Source organism: Myotis myotis, unplaced genomic scaffold, assembly GCF_014108235.1.
Source record: "Myotis myotis isolate mMyoMyo1 unplaced genomic scaffold, mMyoMyo1.p scaffold_m19_p_12, whole genome shotgun sequence".
NCBI lineage: Eukaryota > Metazoa > Chordata > Mammalia > Chiroptera > Vespertilionidae > Myotis > Myotis myotis.
The window spans coordinates 44,735,074-44,756,649 of NW_023416316.1; positions in this window are offsets into that span (position 1 = coordinate 44,735,074).

Here is a 21,576-nt window from a genome sequence, read left to right on the forward strand (position 1 = left end):
CTGGAATATGAAACCCTAGAATAGTACATTTTTCCAATTAAAAAAAAATTAAACTTTCAACTTTATCGCTCTGATTCCTGGCTTTCCTCTGGATTCAATTTTCTTAACTTTCTTACCCAGATAAATATGTAGAGACCATTTTTTTAAATTGTCCCCTCTCCCCCAGCACCTTGAAAAGTTTAGGAATTATCAGTCCTCAATGGAGTCTGCATTTATTGAGCACTTACCACAGGCAAATGGAAATATGGAAGATTTGTTTTTAATCTAGACTTAATCCCTGTCCTTCTGGTTGTTATGAATGTGGTCTGATAGAGAGACAAGATGGATTGATTGAAGAGTTAAGGATTGTCCTACAATGCAGAAACCTTGCCATCTACCTCTCTCATTTCTGAGCCTATTTTTTCAAGTGAAGAAAATTAGAGACAGTTCCTGAAAAGTTGTCATTTGGATCAGCCACTTTCATTTACTTTACAAATTCTTTTGAGGATATTTAGGATAAGCAAGGTAGGAGAGATGCACAGAATGAAGAAATCAAGCACTCTCCTCCAAGAGCTCCCTCTCCAGTGGGAGGGCTGAGTGTGTAATGGAAGGGACTTTCAACTGGCAAAACAAAAAAAGCTAAGCTAAGGCCACATACAAGATGGGCACTTGTATAGCATGCTTGGAAATACAGAAGTTGACTGATTTGACTGAAGATTAATCTGCATGGAGAAATAATGAGAGAAGAGATAGAAGAGGGACTAGAAATAGGAGCTAGCCTGAAAAGAAAATCTTGATCCAAATTATGGGACTTTGAATTCCAGGCTAAGGTTTGAACATCACATCCTAAGCAATAGAAGGCCTCTGGAAGCTTTGGAGGGACAGTAAGCAATGTGGTCAAATATCTCTCTTTTCTGTGTATTGCTGAGGTGGTCTTCCATTTAAAATCTCGGAAATTATTTGGAAGACTTTTAACAGCATTGCCAATATCACCCACATTTTTTGAGAACAAGCAAAACTACCAAAACAGAGAGGACAGAAATGACATTTAAAACCTGTATTTACCCCCTTTGAGAAGCTATGTGTAGAGCATGGTTAGTCTGCACACAGTCATAGATTAGGGAAGGTTTGTGTTGTTTGTCCCCCACCCATCCCACCATCAGCACTCCTTACGACCCCACACCTCCCATATTCATCTTGTACCCCAATCCAGCAGGAAAAAGGGAACTAGCTCTCATCCACCTAGCCATTAGTGGGATGAACTAATGTTTAATGGAGGTAAAGGGCAGGGTATTATATAAAATTAGTGTTAGAATAAGTGGAAGGTAAGTGGAAGGCTTCCTTTGGCTGTGATTCATGAGGGGCAGATTTAATTGTTTTGCCCTTTCCTTCCCCAACAATACAAACTCCATCTGATTGCTTATCCATAAAATTCCTGAGGAAAAAAAGCTCTTTTAGTGCCATGGTTGTATTTTAAATTACAAATAGCCAAGGGAGAGAAAAATCTTGAACTAAATTTATGTTAAGATGTAAATGACCAATAGTGTAGAATAGTGTATCCGTCAGGTTCCCAGCAGGAAATAGATGGCTTGCTCAAATTAGGATCATTCCAGGAGAATTTAATAAAGAGACTATTTACAGAGTTCTGGGGAAGCCACAAGGTTAGTGCAGCACCCTGGGCTAATAAAAACACAGCTGTTACCAGTCCTAGGTCCAAGAGAGGAGGGGAAGGAGCAATTACTGGAACCCAAAATGAGAGAGTCATGCAGAGAAGACTGTCATGAGAGGAGCTGAGACCGTTAGATGAGAGGCACCACTGGCCCAATGTGACACTACAGAGAGAAACCAGAGGAACAAATACCCTGATCTCACTTCTCTCCCTTCCTTAGATCTTTCTCCAGGGAGTGGGCTGAAGTCAACCAGAGCTGGAGGGCAAAGGAGTCTGTTGATGAAGTTCTTGTGAGTCAGCTTTCTTGTGCAGAACCATGAATACAAAGTATATTTGGATGGGTCAGTGGGATACCCAGCGCTAAGAGGGAGGGAGAAAGAGAAAGTAAAAGCAACACGCCTGGAGTGGTAGTGGGAGATGTTAGAGAAGGAAAGACTACAACTTACAGTTCAAGAGAATTGACCTGGTTCTTGAATACACACACACACACACACACACACACACACCCCTTCAAACTCAAGAAACATAATGTTGAGACTTCCTTGTTTCTTCTAAAGTTGAAGGAAAACATTTTCAATCACTTCTAATTCCACAAGATAGGCACCCTTCTTTCTAGGAGGAAAAGGAGCTCATGGACTTCCAGACACAAATGAGATCTTAAAGCACAGACACAGTTCACTATGAAGTGCATAGATAGTCTTACTTTATTAGCCAGTTGGGAGAGCACATAAAGAACAACAGATGGAGCAAAACATTTCTCCCTTCTTCCCTTAAGACTGCCTTTCGGGGAGTGTAACAGTCAGACTCAGATGGAAACCCAGGAGTTCTTGGAGTCTCTCCAACATTCTTCTCTTTTGTACCCCTTAGTCTTTCCATCCACTAGGGTCCCACTTCTCCAAGTCAAAGCTCTAGAGATCCTCATGCCTGCTTCTATTCTGGGAAGGTGTTTTAAAATGTTTGTTTTAGTCCTGGCCAGTTTGGCTCAGTGGATAGAGTGTCGACCTGCAGACTGAAGGGTCCTAAGTTTGATTCTCATCAAGGGCATGTACTTCCATTTCAGGTTCTATCCCCTGGCTGTGCAGGAGGCAACCAATCAATGTGTCTCTCTCACATTACATCAATGTTTCTCCATTTCTCCCCCTTCCTCCCACTCTTTCTGAATATCAATGGAAATATTAACAACCAAAAAAAAAGTCTATTCTGTTCCTCTTTAATTTTCCCCAGGAATAAGATCAGATTCTTAGGCCTCAAGTATCTACAAGAGAAAAGTTTCTCTTACTAACAAAGAATGTAACCTTGATGCACTGTTATGTTAAAGAACCTCTTCCCACCTGTATGCATCTCACCAACTCCCACTTGTATTACACTCCACCTCTTCCCCAAAGGAGTAAAAAGGCCAAAGGAATCTAAATGTTCCTTTTGTCCCACTAACTTTAGGAAATTCCTTTTCCTGATTGTAGTTGAACAGTGAGTGGGTTCCTTAGTTGATTTGACTGTGTTCTAAAATATGTTCATTTTTCTTATATATAACTAAATTATCTTTTTGTTTCTAAACTTGTATTTGGTTATCTATAGCTGCATAGGACTTTGCCAATATGTGGTGCTTGAAATAGTGTATTAACTTTCACAATTTTATGGGTTGGCTGGGTGCTTCTTGCTTGAGATTTCTCATGCAGTTATCTGAAGGCTCCACTCAGCTGGCTGATGGCAAACTCACCTGGCTGGATGTTGATGCTGGCTTGGCTGAGAGATGAGCTGAGGCCTTTGTCTAGAACACCTGCCCATGGCTTCCCTAGGTAGCTTTCCTGCCTCACAAAAGGGCAGCTAGGTTCTGAAAGGGAATGAGTCTCCTGAGACCCAGGCAGAGACTGCCAACTTCTTATAATCTAGTGAGAAGAGACCCAGCATGGCACTTCCACCTCAGACCCATCCCCAAGATCTCCCAGGTTCCAGGGGAAAGGAATTAGACTGTACCGCCCTCTCAATGTGAGGAGCAGCATGCCCCTACAAAGAGGGGAGGAATACTAGTATGATAACCACATTGGAAACCAACACAGAATTTCATCTCTTCTGTGTTTCCTAATGAAATCACAATCATATATTTGTGCTATCATTATCCAACAGTCTGCCCAAATAGTGACTGCAGAGGGAGAAGGCCAAGCCAACAATCTCAACCAGGGACAAAACCAAGCCAAAGCAGCAGCTGGGCTCTGAGGTGCCCATGCATCTATGTCTAGCCCTTGGACTCTGGGGATTTCCATGCCTTCTAATTTTACTCCAGATGAGTGCAGAGTTAAGAAGAATTAAACTGCAGTTGTTACATATCCATTTTAGAATCTCCTACCCACTGACAGATTCGAGAGGGGAACTGAGCTGGCAAGTTTATCTCAAGAATTCAGAAGTGAATGCAATAGAGCCAGACAGAAACGGTCCCTCCTCAGTCACAGTTGCAGAAAGATAGGTGGGTTTCTTTCCATGACAGATTTCTTTGTCCCCTCCAGAGGATAGCCTCTGGAGTGTACGGACAGACCAATTTTTACTAATCCCACTCTGTCACATACGACCTCGTGATCCTGAACTAGTCACTTTCCAATGTTCTCATCTGCCATAATGAAGGAATAGGTATTTCAGAGATGCTAGAGGATCAAGATTAATGAGGTGTATGAAAATGTTGTGAACAGTAAAGCCCTAGGTATAGGTAAAGTATTTTTAAGAGAGTTGCCTAAATCAGGGCAAACTTTCCCTGTAAAGGGCCAGATCATAAATATTTTCAGCTATGTGGACCCATGGTCTCTGTTGCAACTATTCAGTTCCACTGTTATAGTGAGTGTGAAACCAGCCTTAGACCAAAAAAATGGTAACTAATGGGTGTGGGCAGATTTGGCCCTCTGCCATGGTTTGCCAACCACAGCTCTAACTTATGATTTCACCTGGGGGAAAATGGGTAGAAAAGTCAGAACAAATAAACTTTTAATAATCTATTTTATTTATACTTGCTTGGTTCAGATACTTAAAAAAAGTGATTTACAGATGTAAAGAAGGTAAAAATACTGTTTGATACTAACAGTAGACACCAGATTTCCTCCTAGAAAGAGAAAATATCCTGGCAAGTGCCTGGGAGTAGAAAGTGAGAACATGGGACCTTGGAGTAAGGAGATATAGTGCATCTGAGAAAGGAGGAATAATATTATGTTTGTTCCAGACAGGGATTGAAATGACAGCAGGAGTCTACATGATTCCCATGTAGCGTTACTCTATGAACCTCCAAATCCTTATTTAACTTATGAAATATTTAGAATGAGTGGTGTTTTGTTTTGGTTTAGAAACGAGTGAAGCAACTAGGGCCTCATACCTGACTCATTTGGAGCAGACTCTCAGTATCATACCAGAATCTTGGAGTGTAGAAGCAAAGAAAATAGTATGAGTAAGTCCCCAAAACACCTAGAAATCACAGTGAGGTCTTTGAACTGTCACAAGCCATGGAGATGGGGTGCAAAAGCATTTAGTGAGATGTCCAGAGGGCAGGGGCCCCGGCTGGATCTCTGGCAGAAACATCAAGCATATCATGATGTAAATAACAATGATTATTGCAGTCTTATAAAATGTGCCAAGTACTTTCTGTTAAAATGATAATTAAAGTGTTTCAAAGTCACTAACTACCCCATTTCATTGATTATAAAGATTTTTTTAAAAAAGAATTGTAAGTTACTGGCAATTTTTTACATGGTTTTTAAAGGAGATTTAAATTCAAACTTTTATCCAAATTCAACCTTTCTTGGGTGAAATTGTGTGTTTTTTTTAACTGATCAGTTATTTTTGTTGAAAGGCTTCTCATACGTTATATTCTCCACAATCACATTTTCAAATAGCCTAGTGCCAATTTTGGTTTAAAAAAATAAATTAGGAGTAAGAAGTTAACACTGGGCACTTGAAGAAAGAGGTCATAATAATAAACGACTCCAGATAACCCTTTTATAAAATCATGACACACAAATGTGTGCATTTACTTCTCTGGGAATGAATGTTGCTAAGAATACCATGGTCAGCTATGTGCTCACATTTTCTGGCATGTATTTGGCATGATATATTAAATTTTTGCCTATAGATACTGCTAATGATGGCTGAAAAAAATATTTTAAAATGTCTTTATTTTATAAAAAAAAAAAAAGGCACTGTTATAAAGAAGAAAGACTTCTTACTAGGAAATTTGAATTCTGCTACTTCTTTATTTCTGTATCCAAAGATCCTATTAGATTTCTAAGAACTTCAATTTAATCATCTGCAACATGATACCTGTTTTTTATCCATCACCTGATTATTGTGAGAAGAGATAGGTAGAAAAAGCTTTGCAATTTGACATAAACATTTGAGTTCTTTTAAACTCATGTTTGGAATGATATGTAAATAATTATTAGGTATTTATATACCTTTACAGGTTTCACTTAGCAGGATTCGAGCATGAAACTACTTATAGGGTGTCTTATCAATATGTCACTAGTAGCCCGGCTGTCATGGCTCAGTTGTTGAGCATTGATCTATGAACCAGAAGGTCATGATTCAATTCCCAGTCAGGGCACATGCCTAGGTTGGGGGCTCGATCCCCAGTGTGGGGCATACAGGAGGCAGCTGATCAGTGATTCTCTCTCATCATTGATGTCTCTCTCTCCCCCTTCCTCTCTGAAATCAATAAAAACATATTATATATATATATATGTATATATATATATATATATATATGTCACTAGTATATAATAAGCATAAAACTGTCTGCTTCCTTCTATCAGCATGACCACTGTCTGCAAACTGATACTGAATAGAATAAAAATAAATGGCAAGTTATGTGCTCAACACTACTGGTTGCCTCCCTGAGAGTTATACATCTCTTCTCCCTTCCCTGTTAACAAAGCTCAAGTTTTTTTCATATATCTACATATAAATCTACATCTTTAGCCTCCGTTTCAAGGATAAATATTGAGTTTTCAAAGCCAATCACAGTAACTCCCTTCCCTTTGCCAATGGCTGATTAAGGGATGGACATGTGCTCTCTCAGCAATGTCTTATTGACCTGTAAAACTTCCTGCCTGAGAAATTGAATTTACCAGTTGAAAATATGGAAGTGATTGACCATTATGAGAACATTAGGAGAATTTATGATGATTTCTTAAAGAATAGTAATATGTTAGATCTGACCAATGTTTATAAAAAATGTAGTGTTTTGACTTTTACTCATTAAAATAATGCCAATATACTCCCTGTATTTTTAAAACTAAAATTTGGCTAGACTTATTTTTAACTATAGTATTAGCACTTATAGTAACTTGATAATGTTTTTGCTTTTGAGATCATGTTAAGAATGAAAAATTTAGCTAGCCTGAAAGCTAGTCATCATAACTTGAAAGAAATATTTTGGTGGTACTTATGTTATTATTATTTGTTTGAAATATAACAATAGCTTCCTATTAGATTAAAAAATAATTTTAACAAAGAAAAAGGGACAGACATATAGTTCAAATGCAATTATTGAATGCTTGGTAAAAATACTTAATGCCAGGCACTTTTCAAGATTTATATATATATATATATATATATATATATATATATATATATACACATATATATATTCAAATTTATATATATATAAATATATATAAAGAGCCAGGGTCATAAGACTGATTAGGACCGAAGGCTCGACAGGAAGTCAGTGCTGGGTTGCTGAAGTGACCCAGTACTGACTGGGGCCGCTGTGGGGCCCTGACCCAGCACTGACTGCCTAGGGGGCTGTGGATCAGGCCCCAAGAGAGGCCTGCAGAGAGAGAGGCAGGGTCTGATCCATAGCCTCTGTGACAGCCTTTGATCAGAACTTGCCTCTCTTTCTCTCCTGGCCTGGCCAACAGCTGTGCCTCCATTTCTCTCCAGGCCTCCACCAGGGCTGCTGATCAGCCCTGCCTTTCTGATCAGGCCTCACTGATAGGTCCAGAGATGCTTACTGGCATAGAAACGGACCAATCAGAACCAAATCTGGGTGAATGTAAGGAGCCAATGGCTGCCTAGGAGGCGGAGCTTTTGACGCTGACTGGCATAGAAACTGACCAATCAGAACCAAATCTGGGTCAACTATGAGGAGTCAGTGGCTGCCTAGGAGGCAGAGCTCTTGATGCGGACTGGCATAGAAACTGACCAATCAGAACCAAATTGGCGGGCAGAGGAGGGCAGTTGGGAGCAGATCAGGCCAGCAGGGGAGGGCAGTTAGGGGTGATCAGGCCAGCAGGGAAGGGCAGTTGGGGGCAAGATCAGACTGGCAGGGGAGGGCAGTTAGGGGCGATCAGGCAGGCAAAGGCAGTTATGGGCAAGCAGGCCAGCAGGGGAGAGCAGTTAGGGGTGAGATCAGGCCGGCAGGGGAGGGAAGTTGGGGGCAACTAGGCTGGCAGGGGATAGCAGTTGGGGGCGAGATCAGGCCAGCAAGGGAGAGCAGTTAGGGGTGATCAGGCAGGCAGAGGCAGTTGGGGGTGAGATCAGGCAGGCAGGGGAGGGAAGTTAGGGGCAATCAGGCAGGCAGGCAGAGAGGTTAGGGATGATCAGGCAGGCAGGCAGAGGGGTTAGGGGCAATTAGGCAGGCAGGCAGGTGAGTGGTTAGGAGCCAGTGGTCCCAGATTATGAGAGGGGTATCCGACTGCTGGTTTAGGCCCGATCTCTAAACCGGCAATCGGACATCCCCCGAGGGGTCCCTGATTGGAGTGGGTACAGGCTGGGCTGAGGGAACCCCCCCACCTCCATGCATGAATTTCATGCACCAGGCCTCTAGTATGTGTGTGTATGTGTGTGTGTGTGTGTGTGTGTGTGTGTGTATTTATACACTAATTCTATCAACCACCTATGAGGTAGGTGTATTACTAAGTTTTGCAGCTAAAGAAATTGAGAGGTAGAGAGACTGAAAATATTTGCCTAAAGAAGTATGTAAGAAGAACTACAATAAAAACAAAGGCAGTATAGCTCGTTGTCCATGCTCATTGCCACTGTGAGATACTAAGGTGAATAACTGTATATGATGCCTGGGTTATATAATGGCAGCCATCCTGTGACAGTGAAGAGAGCTGAGCTGATATGCTGGGGATAGCAGAGTAAAAAGAGAAAAATCCTGGATTTTTGGCATTGTGTTGAAACACTGACCTTAGCTTTATCTCCTTATTAGGTAAAATAATATATTTTCATTATTGTTTAACCAATTTTGAATTGGAGTCATCAGTTGCAGCTAAACACATCCCAGGTAAACTAACACAGACATGCTGTTGGGTGTTGTATGTCCAAGCAAAATGACTGGCTTTCTTCTGAAGTAGCAATTTACTATCGATAGAAATATGTCAAGGATTCTAAAAGGGGATTGCAACTTGAGGACAGTAGGTTAAACCAAACAATCTAAGATGCCTTCCAGGTTGCTGATTTCCCTGTCAAGTAGGGTCATTAAAATAGAAAATATTAAGATACACCTGAACATGTTTCTAGAGAAAATGTAAATATTTGGAAAATAAAAGAAGAAAAAATAAATTCGTAGAAATGTGGTAGATCCCATGGTTCCTTGAAGGAACTGAAACAAAAAGTAACTTGGAGATATAAGATCAGCCAAACTTAATTTGGGGGTGTGCTTCCTCACTTCCATCCTTAAAATATCATGCCAACAAAACTCCTAAGCCTCTATACCAACTACCTACATACCTCTTTTCCCTTTCCTCAGCTTCTAAAAGAAGATCACAAGGCCTCCTTCCTAATTTCTTTGAAAACTGTTGTTCTTTAGCAGTTACCCCCCCCCCCCCAACTGAACTGGGACTCCTCAGAGTGGTCACTCATAACTTCTTAACATGCAAATCTCACAGCATGTTTTTAGTCCTTAACCCATCCTATTTCTTTGTGGCATTTGGCCTCAACTTTTACCTCATGTCCCACCTCATCAACTCCTATTATGCATGCCCAGTTCTATTTCAACAGCCTATAGTTTTCTCCTAACCTCCAGACTCCTATTTACAACTCTCTTCCAGACAGCTTCTGTATATGCCACGAAAAGAGGAATCATCTTGGTTCCACTGTCTCATTCTACCTCCACATCTCTTTATCTCTTGTCAATTCCCAAACCACAAAACATGACGTTCATTTGTCCCTGATCCATTTCTGTTGCTGAACTCCGGTTCTTCATCCCTCATCTCGGTTCCCAAATGGCCCTCCCTCAGATTCCATGCTGACCACCAGAGAGTAAGTCTGAAGCACAGGTCTGGTGATGTTTTTTACTCTTTTCACTTTGGATGCTTCCTCATTGGTTGGATGGTTATTGCCTTCAGAATAACACCGATTTTTCTTAAGGTGTCACTCTAACTGCTCCATCCTACCTGTCAGCCTCAACAGCACCTATTTCCACCATGCACCCTATGGTTTACATGTGCGAAATCATGCACTTTCCCATCTCTGTGCTGTTTCTTTGGGTGAATTGTTCCCATCTACCATTCTTTGGCCTGGCAGATTCATCATATCTCAAGGCACAGCTCAGATTGTGCCTTTTCCATTTGTCTTGCTCACCACCAGGCAGACTTTTAGTTCCCCATCTGTTTTTGTAAATATATCTCCATCCAAGCATGCGGAAAGCAGGAGCTGCCTGGATAATGCAATGAATCACCACTCCAGCTTCATAGAAGTCCCAAGGCCTGAGGACCTAACCACAGCTGAGCTAACATGGCCCTTTCTGGACATCTATTGATTTGAGACCAGAGAGAGCTGCCACTGAATCCCTCTGACATTAAGTTAAAGGGAAAAATTATTACCCAGAAAGGAATAAAGTCAGCCCAACCTCAAATGGTGGCAAAGAGCAGAATCAATGGAACAACTGTTTAAAGATATTTTTATAAGAAAAAGTTGTGACCCAATAATTTTATGCCTAAACACATTTTTATGTGTGTGCAAAAATTTCAGAATTCTAAAGGCTACAACAAAAATGCCACCCAAATGTTTGTCTTGAAAAATCTGAGAGGAAACAAAACTAGAATTTATGACCTAAAAAGTTGAGTAATTAAGACTAATGGTAATCCAGAATTATTTTTATCAAAATTAAAATGAATAATTAATTTTGATAGAAAAGATAAATAGCCGAAACCGGTTTGGCTCAGTGGATAGAGCGTCGGCCTGCGGACTGAAAGGTCCCAGGTTCGATTCCGGTCAAGGGCATGTACCTGGGTTGCGGGCATATCCCCAGTAGGAGATGTGCAGGAGGCAGCTGATCGATGTTTCTCTCTCATCGATGTTTCTAACTCTCTATCTCTCTCCCTTCCTCTCTGTAAAAAATCAATAAAATATATTTTTAAAAAAAAGAAAGAAAAGATAAATAAACATCATAACTTAATAACATTGATATGGTTAAAAGCCACAGAAGACACAATAAAACAAAAGACAAAGGCTCCCTAGCAGCACAAATGTAGCTGTCTGGTTCACTTACTATATATCCAGGAAAGAGTATAGCACCAAGTGTATAGTAGGCAGTTAAGTGTCCAACTAATGAATCTAAGCCAAAACAATTTGGGCATCCTTCATTATTCCATCCAGGGCCTTCAACCTGGAATAATACCTGGACTGATTTACAATCAATCAATCATAGCTCCTTGGAACAGTGCTTACTTTACCCTGACATTCTTTTATGTTCAGTTTCATAGTAGCACTGCCATCACCATTACCACCTTAGGCCAGGACTATCACAGTAAAACCTGAGGCATTCTCCCCATCTCCTTTCTCTGGCTTTGTAATCTGTCCCCAAGCAACTTGTTCAGCCCATTCTTCCCTAAATTATTAAATCCAAACCCTCTACCCTGGCATTGAATTTTTTAGAGTCCAAATCCAGGATTCCTTTCTGGCCTTGTTTCACAACTTTCCAAAAGAAATATTCTTTTTAGCCAAGATGGTCTACTCATACTTCTTTACTATGCATTCCCTGCTAGGAGCTTTTTAAAAAAATGCTTATTGAATTTATTGGGGTGACATTGGTTAATAAAATTACATAGGTTTCAGGTATACAATTCTATATTGCTATTTCCCCACAGTACAGTGGTTTTTTCTATCATATCTGCCTATCAAAACCTACCCATTCCTCATGACTTGGCTCATCCCACTCTTTCAATGAAATATGGTACCCAACTAATTCAACAGAATTCATCATTGACTTATTCTGGGGATAGCCAGTGATCTCTCCTCTGAACATATATCCTTCGCATACGTGTTGTACATGAGATTAAATGATCAAGTTAGGGTGGCCTGAGACTAGAACCTCTCTCTACACATAGTAATGATGTAATATTAGGCAATGTTCTTCTCTCTCTGGGCCCCAGTGTCTTTATCTATAAAAGGGTACCTACCTTATAGGGTTGAGATAGTTAAAGTAAATCATGTACTTTAAAAGTCTCTTAGCAGGATCATTTGGAACATAAAGAGTACTCAGCAATATTGGTATCTCTAGAGCCCCTTCATTACAGTTGGCACTATATTCTTATATACACTATCTATATATATAAAAGGCTAAGTGACCGACCGTCCATTGGACCGATCAACCGGCAGGTACATATGACTCACACTGCAATCTATATCTATAAAAGGCTAAGTGACCCTAGCTGGTTTGGTTCAGTGGCGAGAGCGTCGGCCTATGGACTGAAGGCTCCCGGATTCGATTTCGGTCAAGGGCACATGCCTGGGTTGTGGGCTCAATCCCCAGTGTGGGGTGTGCAGGAGGCAGTCAATCAATGAGTTTCTCACATCATTGATGTTTCTATCTCTCTCTCCCTCTCCCTTCCTCTCTGAAATCAATAAAAATATATTTTAAAAAATAAAAGGCTAAGTGACTGACTGTTCGTCCACAAGTCCAACCATCCGACAGGTACATATGACGTGCACTGGCAATTTAAAAATAAACGTTGGCTCGCGCATGTGCGATACATATAAAGCTCTCGGAATGGGTATTATCAAAATCCCCCATGAAATGACTTGTAATTGATCTATTATTAAAGCTACCTTTGGAAATAGTATGTCTATAGATAATATTAAAAATATACCTAACTGTGCGATTCTTTGTCCTAAAAATGAGCACATTCATAAATTAAATGAAGAAATTTTGGATATACTCAATGGAGATTTTCACACCTATTTGAGTGATAATTCCATCGATTCAACGGATGATGCCTAAAAGGAAAATTTTCCCATCAAATATCTTAATAGTATTACTCCTTCAGGAATGCCATGTCATAAATTAAAATTGAAAGTAGGTGCAATCATCATGCTACCAAGAAATCTTAATAGTAAATGGGATCTTTGTAATGTACTAGATGTATTATCAAAAGATTTCGACCTAACATAATCAAAGTATTAACAGGATCTGCGGAAGGAGAGGTTGTTCTGATTCCAAGAATTGATTTGTCCCCATCTGACCCTGGCCTCCCATTTAAATTAATTTGAAGACAGTTTCCTGTGATGCCAGCATTTGTGATGACTCTTAATAAATCACAAGGCTAAACTCTAGACAGAGAAGAAATATTCCTACCTGAACCCATTTTCAGACATGGTCAGTTATATGTTGCTTTCTCTCGAGTTCGAAGAGCGTGTGATGTTAAAGTTAAAGTTGTAAATACTTTATCACAAGGGAAATTAGTCAAGCACTCTTAATGTTATATATAGGGAGATACTAGAGTAAGTTTAATCAATTTATCAGTCATTGTTTTTGTCAATGTTTTTATATCATATTTTTCTTGTTTTTATAAATGTGTTTGTTGTTTATTAATCAATTTGTATATTATTTTCATATACATTTTACTAACTTTCTTTCATCTCTGACACATCTATTATAGAGAAAGGGCAAATAGCGATATTAAAATATTTCTTCTAATTAATTTCCTTTCAGTGTGCACGAATCCGTGCACCAAGCCACTAGTATGCTTACAAATTCTTATATGTTTCATATTCTTATATTCTTGTGTAATTCAGCATATTGAAATATTTATTGATTCATTGTTGAATTGATAAGTGTTAGTGTTGGATATAAATACAGACTTTCCACTGAGGATTTTGGAGCAGAGAGTGGGTGCTGTTCTCTGAACGAAAGTTGTTGGGGGAGTATCTGAAAGAGTGGCAAACACGTAGTGTGATTAGAGTCCTATAGTGGATTACTTTATCTTTGATGACATGTCTTGTACAGGACTTTTGTCATTAAAACTATACTGATATCCCTGTAGCTCACTGGTTAGAGCATCAGCCCAGTCAGGGAAGGCCTATGGTTCAATTCCCAGTCAAGGGCACATACCTAGGTTTTGGTTTGCTCCCAACCCCAGGTCAAGGCATGTACGGAAGGCAACCAATCAATGTGTCTCTCTCACTTCAATGTTTCTCTCTCTCTCTCCTCCCTCCCTCCCTCCCACTCTCTTTGAAAAGCAATGGAAAAAATACACTCTAGTGAGGATTAACAAAAAATAATAATAAAACAATACCGATAAATGGAATATGTTGCTTACAAAAAAATCCTCACTGTGTAGCCTTGGACAAGTAGCTTAACTTCTCTAAGCCTGACTCCCCACTTAAAATGGTATTAAACCAGATGACCCCTATGGTCCCTTGGAATGCTATGATGATATAGTTACTTTGCTGTGGAATACCAAGATTATACTGTCTCCTTTATCTGTCATCTATATTGCATTCCTAAGAAATATTCTTTACCTAAGCAACAAATATGAAATGATTTATTTCAAATTGTAGAATAACGGTTCTACCAGTTGTTGATTTAGGTTGTGATTCAATTATTATTAAAACCCCCCAATTTTTTTTTAATATATTTTTATTGATTTTTTACAGAAAGGAAGGGAGAGAGATAGAGAGCCAGAAACATCGATGAGAGAGAAACATAGACCAACTGCCTCCTGCACACTCCCCACTGGGGATGTGCCCGCAACCAAGGTACATGCCCCCGACCGGAATCGAACCTGGGACCCCTCAGTCCACAAGCCGACGCTCTATCCACTGAGCCAAACTGGTTTTGGCAAAACCCCCAAATTTTATACTCACTCTGAAAAAGTATAATGCCTGATATTTTAACAATAAGTGATAAGAATGCTTAGTCTCACTTTACTTTGAAAAAAGGAAGATTATTATAAACATGTTAACATAAGAAACATTCGAACCTGTAAAGAATTTTTGTGAGTTTATTTGAGCCACACTGTTGACAATTGCCAGGAAGCAGAATCTCAACGTATTGAGATTATGCTCCTAAGAATGGCAGTTTCCAACTTAGTTTTATAAATTACCATCAAAGAAGGAGACTTAAGTGAGTTACATGAAATCCATTGGTGATAGATTAGGGAGGTGGGAGAAAGCCAAGAGGGGAAACCTCTGGGATTAGATAAAAAGTAAAATGATAGACACATGCTTCTTTTACATAGGTGGGTACAGGACATTTAACAGTCAACAATTAACACAGTAACAGTAACAATGAGGGAATTTGTGGGCTCCACCCTGGTGCATTCGTTGTGCCCTGGGGTGTCCAGAAAAAGGGAAGTTACAGGTTACCCTGACATTCAAAATGCATGTTATCATGGATGCAAAAAGACAGTAGGCTCAGTTAAGATCAAAGTTGATCTTTGTCAGGGAAGATACCAGCCTAGTACATGACTACCCACTATAAACTGCTTTTTAATTTAAAAAGTATTAATTTCAGACCATCCTTTGTGGTCACTTTAGGTCTCTGAGTTTGTAAGGCCGCCACACAGGCCTTTCCTGAGCTAGTCAGGTTAGCATGTGGCCCCTTTTCATCCACAGACATGTTAGGCAACTTACTCAAAATGAACGACTAGCTTATTGGCCAAAATAAATGGGTTCTCTGGTTTCTACTTCTTAATTTTACTAACTGCTACACGTGCCCTTTGAGTCCAATTAGAATTGTGTTTTACTCTGGCAATTGTCAAGAATGGCAAAGCTCAAGTTAGATACTATTACTTTTTAGTAAGTAATACAAAAAATCTTTGCTATTGGGTTTCATGCCCCGACTTGACAGGTGATGTTGTATTTAAAACACACATACATATTTCAGCAAATCAACATCCATGCCTGTGAAAGTGAGGGCTTGTCTCCACTTGTGTTCGACATAGATTTGTTGGCATCTGGGGGAGGGAGTAATAAATTGATATGTATTTCCCATCACCCTTATTTCAGTGCTCACTTGAAGAACCTGTGGAAGACCAGCTTCAGGCCACCACCGGTGGCTGTGGCTACCCATTCAGCAGTTCGTGGGGTGGGAACTGCAGACAGTCTCCGGTAGCAGCCTGAATCCCCAAGCCTCAGTGGGGAACTGCTGAACAAGTAGCTTGGATGTGCCAACCTTCAGAATGTCTGCAACCCCGAGTTCAGCTGCACTGGACTCAGGAGCTGGCATCCCATTTACCCTGAAGCCTTGGCCACTGCCTTGTCAGCAGAAACTTGATCTTCCTTTTACCTCTCATCTGTCTCTCTGCAGAAGGATTCAGGTACTAATTCCCATGGGCACTGGTGTGAGATATGCTCTGCTTTTGCAGGACTGCCCGCCCCAGGATTCCACCACATCAGACCCACCGGTGGCCCCCTACTGTACAAGGTGGCAGTGTCCACATAGCCCAAGAGTACCTGTGCCAAAGAGCCACTGGTCCATGTAAATTGCCCCTGTGAGAGGCTGGTGGCCTGCCCTGGGATGGCAATCCCCCAGAATTGGGCTCTCAGCAAGCTGCTTGGGGCTTCCACGTGTCAATTGTTCAGCCATGGGAAAGCCTCCTGTGGCAATAGCAAACCTGGCCTCAGCCCATTGACGAGTGTTCCTGGGGGATGAGGTGTGACATCATCTGGGTTTTCAGTGGCAACAAAGCCCCAAACTGCCATTGGAAGCAGAAGCATCACTTAGGTTCTCTGGAGATGTATGAGCTTTCCTTTTATAGATACACTATTGCTTCTAAAGGTCAAGCCTGGCACCACCTACGTGAGTTCTACAGCAAAAAATTGGAGAGGATCTCCCTCCTTCACCCACAGGACACAAGGGCTCTCTAGACGTTGTGGAGGTCCATTCCTTAAGTTCATTCAGGAATAAGGGCCACACCATCTGAACCCTCCTGGGAAGCGTGGAAAGGCTTCGATTTGTTTTTACTCACTTTAATTCTCCCAGCAGGGTTGAGAGAAACCTGAGGCTCTCACTGAGGTAGAGAACCAGACAAATCAATTTGGGGGGGACCATGTGCCCTCAGCCTCAGGGATAGAAATTGTTTGGTTATACGCAGAGGCTCGAAGGACCCCACCCCCATTCATGAGATCCTTGCCTATCAGGGTGTAAGTATATCTTAAACCCAGCAGCCGGGATCATTTTTTAATAGATTAAAATCCTATCTGTCCCTGGAGATTTCTGGATCAGAATGCAGGAGGGGGAGTGTTGCCCTCCTTTGATTTCCCTTCGTAGTTAAGAGTCAGATCATCAGCTTGCCTGGGAAATCAAGGATTTGGCTCGCTTCTCTCTCCTCTCCTACCATGTGCTGGGCGCAGGGGCAAGTGATGAAAGAGGAATGGGGCGGACTGCAGCTCCATCAGTCACAGATGTTGGCTCACTACTGCTCGGCCTTCTCTCTCCCTCGCCACCCTCTCCTCCTGCCAAAGTGAGCATGTTGCATCAGGAGGGCATGAAGCTGTGCGTGACCCTTCCTTGGGCTGGACACTGTCACTGGCCAGATAAACTAACAGGCTGGGAAAGCCAGCTGGGGCTGGTTGTACTTTGCCCACGTCTGTTACAGCATATGGTGCATTCACTTGGAGTGACTGACGGAGCTATTTAACTCTGCAGTTTGTTTGTCTGACGCCCCCACCCAAATACCACGCATGTGCTAATGCAAGAAGGCACTGGTGAGCAGTCTCAGCTTGGTTTCAACGCGTGGATTTCATTAGAGGAACACGTTCACGTTGGATTTGAACTCCACAGTTCCCAAGATGGCCGAGGCAAATAGAAGCATTTGGAGATGTGCCCCTGAATAGGCCCGATCATTTTATACAGAGAGAGCTTGAGGCAGAAAGATTAAGGGGCTCCCTTGTCCCCCCTCCCGCCAAGGACTTACACAGCCAGCTGGTATAAGGATTATAGCTAGAACCCGCTGCCCCCAACTTCCAGCCCAGCGCTCTTTTAAGCCCACATGTTCACATGTTCAGTTTCACTTCATCTTCACAATCTGGCCCCTCAGAACTTTTCCTAGAATTGAACTTCTGAGCTTAAAATGGTTCCATGCCCACTTTTGGGCAGGGAGAGACCAGAGGCCTCCAAGTGGTGTGATCAAGTTTGCCAATATTTACACCCTAGGATAATCTGCATAAATTTCATAAATAATGCAAATTCCTACCAAGTGAGTTAACCATGAGCTCCATGGTCTTTTGAGAAACCCATGTTATGCAATCACCCTGGCAAAGTTACCAACGCAAGGGAGTACCGGAGGTAACCACTGATTGCAGCCACTGCCATCGACCATTTTAAGTGTGACTATTTTTAAAATACTGTATGCCTCATTAAGCTGTGCTCTGAAAAGGAGAAATTTGCTTTAACGGCATTGTTTTTGAATTGCTGAGAGAAGAATCTATCAACCACAAGGTGCCCTGCTGCTGAACTCAGCCAAAAAGCTGTTAATAACTCCAGCAGATGTTTCAGCTTTTTAGGCCAATAGACTCCCTCTCTCCCCGCCCTCCCCTTTCCCGAATCCGATGCCAATATGACTGAACAGTTTCTGTGGTTGCCACCGCAGCGGCCGGCTGTGAGGGCCAGTGGTGCAAGTGCTGCTGAGGAATGATTCTCTCAACCACCAGTGGCCACAGAGCCTCAGCCCTTTCAGGTCAGAGCATTATTGCTTTTCCCGTTAGAAATTTAAATCTTCAGAGGAGGGAGGAAGGTAAGGGCACAGAATCAGGGTTTCTCTTTTGTTGTCTGCCTTCGTCAGCAGTCATTCAGTTTCGCTTGCTGTGGTTTCTCCCAACACTAAAAGTCCATTTCTTGGACTAATCAGAGTGTTGGGCTTGCTAGCTAGAGGGTCATTAATATGGTCAGTCCTCCATGTCCTCAATAGGTTCTGTGACTTTAAGTGAAGCTACGTATAACAAAACAATTGCACCGTAGGCTACTTGATATAAAGAAGAGTTAAGTTCCTGCAGCATTTCATCAGTATTATAACAAAGCAACATAGAATGAAACGTTATTTGAGGGGCTGCTTTACCCTAGTATCCCCATTGGTGGAGGGAGAGAATGTTGGGTTAGCAGCTTTACAAAAGGGCCTCAGAGATGCAAGTTTTTGTGGTTGTTTGCCTGCTACCATGAGGCTCAGAAGGCCCTGACCTGAGCAGTTGTGCAATATTAGAAGAGTGTATTACAAATACAGGTACATCCCTGTGAGACAGGTAGAATATGAGGGCACACAGGGCCACCGCAAGGATTTGTCAACATCTCTGGACTGGGATAAACCTGACATCTTAGCCAGAAATAAAATCCATGTTCCAAGGTTTTCCAAATGAGATGAAATTAGAAAAAGAAAAAAGAGAAAAAGGGTGATCCTCTCTCCCTCCCCCCACACTCCCATCCCCACCTCCTACTCACTCATTTTGGAGAGAATGCTTTAAGACACCCCAGTGACAGCAGGGTGACCAAGAAAACACAGGTGCACCACGTTTATGGAATATCACATTGGCTAGGAACACATCTGAACTGCACATTTATACATATCATCGCACAGAGACTTGCCATTTCCAAAGGCAGAAAAAATTGAGAGGCAGAATTAAGTTCATAAATATTTTGTTTCCTTATTTTAATGCAACACAAAGGCAGAATATCCAAGACTCTGTGGGCCTCTATTGTCAGCTTCAACATTTGCCAACCATAGTAATCCAACCCCCAAATCTCTGCTTCATGCCATATTGGCCATAAAAAGTAAGCACCTTTTCACCACCATACTACTTACATCCTCTCAGCACTGTGTGTTGGAAGGAAAACTTGTGATGGAAGTCTTTTTTCTTCCCAACCAGATAAAGCATTAGATTCCATTGTGACTTGGTCCACATCCTCTCCAGTGCACATGCAGAGTACTCATTAATGCTAATGGAATTTGCACATATGTATTGAAGGGAAAATATAGCTGCCTGTGCCTGTATATTCTTTATTTTTCTCATCATACTGAGCACAGCACTATACACTTGGGAGCTCAATGCCATCTATATCTTCCCATTTTGAAACATAAGTTACTCAAATTAAAAATTATTCCATTCATTCTCAAATATGATGTTCCCACCAGCAAATGGGGTGGGCATTTCTGCCTAGATTACTATGATTTCGAGAAGCCAATACCAGATGATGACTCTTTAGTAAAATAAACAACCAACGTTATAACAATAAAGCAGGCTAAAAAAAAAAGTACCACAAAACTCCCTACTGAATCAGTAGAGAATATACTCTATTATTAAAAATTCCATATTAAATTAACCATAGGAGTGAAAACACAAGATGAAGAAAAGGGAATTGAAAAAACAGTAATCATTGCTGAGGTTCCAGGCCTGCCAGCAGTGCATATTGATAACAGGCAATAATAAACTATGTGGAGATGTCCGAGGCCCATGTAAATCCAGAGCATACACTTCATTTAGGCCTTGAACTTTGCCTGGAATCTCATCCTGCACGTGAAGATTACCAAGCTATTTTGTTCTTATTTCCAGTCCGAGTAAAATAGACAATAAAGAAAAGATGCTTCTATACTATTTCTATGATGGATGTTCATGACCAAAATAACTTCACCATCTGATGTATTTCACAGTTTTAAGTTAAAACAGACCTAGTATAATATGCTTGTACATCTGGCTCAGGTGCTTCATTTGCCATATGTTTGTGAAATAATCCAAGGAGATGTTACAATTGTACATTCCCCTGGGGACCTGAATATAATGTGCCTACAAAGAGTTACCTAATTATTCATTCCTGCCAGCAACATCCTCACCTAATAATAAGGGGATGCTTAGAATGAGACAATAGTGCTTTCAATCTTGAGGGATGTCAGTGCCACTTATTGTTTCAAAAACAGAAAGTCTTTTGCATTTTTTTGAATAAGAAAAAGATCCTGTGCCTCTTAAAGCAAATAAAATACTCTGCAGGGGGTATGTTTGGTATTCTTATGGGGGCAAATTCTGCAGGGCTGTTGGAGACAGGGCCCCCTTGGGACTCCTTGGATGAAAGCCCGAGGAGCCAGAGCCGAGACGCAAAGGAAATGAGTGACCCAAAAGTTGATAGTCCCTGAGAATTGGCTGCTCCAGTAATATTTCACATTTATGAAGAACTTTATAATTGCAAATCACTTTCATGTACATAGAATTCTATAACAACTTTGTGAAGCAGATAAAAAAAGGGCATACCTTTATTTAGCCTTGTCAATTGTCTTGCTGATTCTTTATAGCACTAATTAGCCAGAAGTGTGAGCATCTTCTAAAAAATTCTTTCAATTCTTTTAGTCTTGACCAATGAGCACCACTTGCCTGCCATAAAGCACAGTCCTTACTTTGCACCATTGACAAGGTTTTTTTCCTCTTTTCCTGCTACTTGCAGACTTTTATCCCATGATTCATTCATTTTCCCTCTCTCTCTCTCTCTCTCTCTCTCTCTCTCTCTCTCTCTCTCTCTCTCTCTCTCTCTCTGATTCTCTCTTAATTCAAAATGAATAATTTTACTTTCAAGGGTAAAAAAGGAGGATAAATTAGTTTAATGGTTAAAATATAGGCAGAACATGAACATACAAATTTAAATAAAGCTCTAGGCCAGGTCAAAGTCAAATGGATAAATAATGCTCTAGGTCCAGCTTTATCAACCATTAAGTCAATTTAAAAGAATGTGGGAAAGATAAAGATAT